The sequence below is a fragment of the Phalangium opilio genome, unplaced genomic scaffold (assembly GCF_054372755.1).
Source record: "Phalangium opilio isolate 3A_F unplaced genomic scaffold, DU_Popi_V2 ptg000046l_1, whole genome shotgun sequence".
Classification (NCBI taxonomy): domain Eukaryota; kingdom Metazoa; phylum Arthropoda; class Arachnida; order Opiliones; family Phalangiidae; genus Phalangium; species Phalangium opilio.
Genome location: NW_028324169.1, coordinates 2,626,609 through 2,631,958, shown reverse-complemented (window position 1 = coordinate 2,631,958; position 5,350 = coordinate 2,626,609).

Here is a 5,350-nt window from a genome sequence, read left to right as displayed (position 1 = left end):
CACTTCTTTAGCGAGATGAAACGAATGCTATTACTACCCGAATCCGCTGTTTTATCTGGAGCTGAAAAAGAAGCGACAGAGTTGGATCGTGAAATGAGTCGGATTTTAAAACAAAACACCTCTTCGGAGGATAAACTTCGACATTATTTATTAACTTTACAAAAGTATTTGACTATGAAGAGCCTGATAGAACCTCCTAACGTCAACGTTGCAAATATTCCACCAGTTTTCCAAGTTCAACAACAACCCGTTCAACCACCGCAATTTCTAACACCTAATCCGTTTTCAGTATTGCAACAGCCGCCTTCGCAACAACAATCACCTCAAGGGACCCCCCTGGCCCTCTCAAGGTCAACACCGAGGTCACCCTCGAGGGTGCCCTCGACGATTAGGAAGTCATTCCCACGGCCTAAACTCACGTCGACTCCGAAATCGAAAAGACATCGACGATATACCAGAGGTATACCGGAGGAGGAGGGTGATAATGGTGATGATGGTGACGGTCATCCTTATCGCCCGAGACGTCTCCTTACGGGTATGAAATTGCGAAAAGTCAAAACACCGATAAAATGGTCTAAATGAAAATGTACCAATTTTTTAAAATAAAAAATATTTTATTTCATTTTTTCTCTTGATTCAATAAATGTAAACACATATTTAACATAATAATCACGTCGTTGTAAGGTTTATCTTTCACATCGTACAATTCTCGTATTATTTCATTATAGGAAAATCCGTAACACAAACTTGTTAAAACAAAAATAACGTGTCGCCCGTATGTAAATGAACTATTCGGTTGTATTTGACAATTATTGTAATACCAATTGGAAGCGTAGCTTGATAGATTAAAACCGTAATAACTAGGGTCTTTACCGTACGAGCAAAAGAAATAACCGTTATCGTTAGTATCGATATAGACTCCTAACCAATGCAATCCTTCGTTTGAGGATGGTTCCGAATTGACTACGAAACAATAGGGTCTCCGTTCTGGTGGGTCGGGTAAAATATCTTTCGGGAACACTCCTATGAAGTAGGGTCTCGTTCGAGGATCTGTGCTTAAAAAAAGGTTTAATTCTTCCGTGTTCATTTAGCAACTTTTTGTAATTCCGGTTCGTAGAATGATCCTTTTATTATTTCGTCGTTTTCGTCTTTTATTATGTAAGCAGTTGGAGTACGTAGTAGTACTTTATGTACGACAAAAATTTCATTCGTCCAATATCCAGTGTATCCTTTACCAAAAGCGCCTTTGTCGGACGTAATTCTCACCAAATCACCCTTTCGTAATTTTGGCTTGTTGCTTGTACGTTTCTTCTTGTAGTATAATCGTTTCCATATTAAATGTTCGTTATTTATATTTACGTTTTTCGGAGCTATACCGATTGTTGAATGAACAGTGGCGTTATATCCATTTACAATTTTTTGTAAATGTTTCGTGTAATTATAATTCTTATTTCTCGTCATTAATCGAAACATTCGCGTTTTCAATGTTCTATTCCATCTTTCTATCATGGCGCATATTAAATTACCGTAACTAGCGTACCAATGGATATCCCTACTTTTAAGATAGGCTTGCACTTTTTTGTTTTTAAACTCGCTTCCTTCGTCAGAATTTAACCTCGAAGGTGTACGTTGCTTAAAGATTGTGTCGAGAGCTTTTATAATTTCTTTCGCCCCCTTTGTTTTTAACGGTAAAGCCCACGCGTATCTCGACAAGACGTCAATGACGGTTAGAATATAACGATATTTGTTATTGTATTTGGATAATTGGGGTAAATCGATTAAATCGCATTGGAAAACCTCGTTCATACTAGTGACGTACGTTTGATGTCTAGGATATATTTTTCTTCTGGGTTTATGTTTCGTATACGCGGGCTGGGAAATCAACCATTGTTCGATATCTTCCTTTGATACATTTGGTAGAGCTTTTTGTAATTTTCTCACCGATCCTAAACTCGCGGGATGTTGCGGATCGTAATATATATTTTAGATTTTACGCGCTATTCGTTTACTAACCATCTTTGAAGGTATTTGGGTAATAAAGAAAAAACCATCTGTGAATAAGCTTTTTATTTATCAAACGTAATTGTAAAAAACATCTCTTTTCAATTCCGATACATTGTCGGTAATAATATGAAATAATTGATCCAAATTTTCGTTCTTCTCTCCAAATCGTTTTTCAAACTCATTCTTCAGGTTCGTCTTATTTAACATCGATATCGCTTGTAGGATATTCAAGTCAGTATTCGAATTTGAGGTGCAGGATACGTGGTGTTCGATTTCCCCTTGACAATTAAGATTACTGCAGCAGTTGGTCTTTTCCAGTAAACTTTCGGTAATGTCTCGCAAAATCATTGTTCTGAATAATTCCTTGGTATTAGCTTTTATTTCCAATTGCCGGTCCAATTCCGGTTTTATTTGTTTCAATCGGTTCCACGTGGTTTTATTTAAACAAAAGCCATCCACAGTAAATCGTAACGGTGAATATTCGAATTTTCGCATACGTATTGACGAATGTCGATATACTTTGTTCCGGTTCCAGATACGTAACCTTCAACTTGAAAATTTTCCGGTAGGGTACTGTGGAAGCGGGGTAAGACGTCTTGGAAAAACAAGTTTATATAATCTACCAGCAACCATAAGTTTTGATATACTTTGTTACTAATCGTAACCATATACTCCGTTCTCGCATTATCGGAAATGGAAATAATTAGATCATCGCCAGCTTCGGCTATCTCGATAGTTTGTTTATCGGAGAGATTGTACTGTTGTTGTTTCATGATTTTCACGCGATCATTTGACGCTAGTTCGTTGGAGACGTTTAATTTTATATTTCTTTCAACACCTTTTTAATTTCCTTAAAATCCCAACAATTACCGACGATAGTTACGTGTCTTTTGTTATTTCTAACTGTTACGAGAAGATTATTATCTTTTCGAGTTGGTAAATAAACGTACTCGTCCATACTCTCACTCTAGTTTGTACAAAACGTTACGATCCCTCGTTATTAATAACTCGTTTTCAAACTCGGCGTATACTATGGCTGTTACCGCAAACGTGAGTGGTCTTTTAAAACGTATAGTCAACCTTAAACTACCGTGTTTTTCTAAAGAACAATGCTCGGCACTAGCCTGCTCTTCCGGAGTAAAGTCAACAGCGTATAAAGTGTTACCTCTAGGATAATCAAAAATACTAATGTAGTTTCCTTTATTTTTCCATACATATCTAGAGCCGTAAATAAAGTAGCGTATTCCCTACAGCAATGATCCTGAGTAAAATCCGGTGTGAAAGGTTGATCTGGACAATTTTTATTCCCTACTGTAACTGATAAAAAGTTCAAATCTAGGTGTTCGAAATAAAATGGATTTTGAGATAAATGCCCATTGAAGGCTGATGTTTTAACGAACCCGATAATCATTCGATTAGGAATTCTACCTAAAAATAAGTTTTCTTTAATCGTGTCACTGTTCCCTGTTTCGATACTAAAATACTTTGCTACAGTTTGATTAATGGGATACACACACGGTGTTTTTTCCAAAACCATAGCATGCGCCAGCATAATTTCAGAGTTTGGTTTTATTTTCCGTACAAATAAAGAAGCTGATTTAATAACGATTTTATAATTAGTAATTGGATCAGCAGCAGCAGCGCCAGGTTGGTAAATTATTGGAAAAGTATCCGCTGATCTAATAAATTTAAACTTAATATCAACGTTGTTCAATAAGAACTTGTTCATCTTACATACATCAACGTGTAATCTCCCTATCATTTCAAATATTTTAGATGCTCCGGTTCTAGTTCTTCTAGATTTCATTCCGTTATTCTCGGCATGGTGTGAATCGGCATTTGTTAGTTTTGTATCTTTGTAAAACATTTCTAACGCCAATTGCGTGTCTTTAGCTTCTTTCCCATAATTTAACATTGTTTCGAAATAAGCGATATATGGGGCTAAATTATTCACGACTTGAACCTGAGTATCGTTAAACATAACTTCTATTTGATCAAATAAACTCCATAAGGTTAAGTTAACCGGTCCGAGTTTATCGTTTCCCGCGATAGCTTTCCATGTATTATCAGTTGTATCAAATCCTAATATTTGAGCCTTAACGTACAGTTTAATTTTTGAAGTGTCTATATAACTATCAGGAGTTCCGGGAATAAAAAATTCCAATGGCCCACCATCCGTTATAGCATTAACAGTTTGTAGTTGTATGTCGTTACTGGCCACAATATTCAAATTAGAGACGGGTTTAGCGAACAAATCTAATTCTGACATCATTCCTTCCATTTTTTGAATACCTTTATTTGTCACTGTTTAAACGTAAACTAATTATTACTCGTGTAAATTCCCTACTTTTATACCCCCCTTTGATTTTTAAGGGTACTTCTTTAAGCTAAAAAGTCAGACTTCTTCCTTATTCTTTTCACCTTTCTCTTTCCTAATTTACTGGCTCTTTTTCTTCTTTTACGTCTTCCACTCCCAAATTGCGCTTCCCCTATTTTATCACCCGCTTTATGTAATAAATTAGACCCCGCAATTTTAATATTCTTTTTGAAAGAGCTTTTAGGATCTGCTCCCGTTGATATGTCGCCGAACCATCTACTTCCGACACCTATCGCTTCTCGTCCAACAGCTTTTGCTGCTGGTTTGAGTATGGGGGTTATGAAGCGAACTAAACTCTTAAATATAGATCCCAAACCATTTCCTCTTTGAAATACTGGCCCAACAAACGCCCCGCCCGATGGTTGTAAATAATAATTATAATATCTATTCCGAACAGACATTATTAGTGATTACGGATCCTTCTAAAATGTAAAGTCGTAACGGTTTTTCCGAGTTTGAATGGGATTTTCGTTCCCGAATCTGTTGTAATATCTATCTCAACTAAATTAAAATTGGGTGTACGTACTGGATAATAATTAATTGGATTGAATGTTAACACGTGAGGTTTATTATCTCGACTGTTTTCAGGTCTTGGAATTGTACGTACAAGCCCACCCCAAGAGTCACCTATTACCTGGGGATATATGAGACTCGTATAAATGAATAAGGTTTGTACACCTCTATTTATATCTCCGAGATGTTTACTTTCCGTATTGTTCCTCAACGGAGTGTCTACTTGACTCTTATCAAACCCTAACATGTAACCTAATCCGGGATTATCTTTTGGAAATGTAATTGAAAAATAATCCATATATTTCGCCTCATTTTTGGTAATTTTATGCCATGGGGTATTCTCTTTAACAATTCCAACCCCGCATTTGATTGTTACTGTTCCTGTTTTATTATACACAAAATCGAAATATTTTCGTTTCGATTCGGGTAAAACCATTTTCATTGCTTCGAGTACAG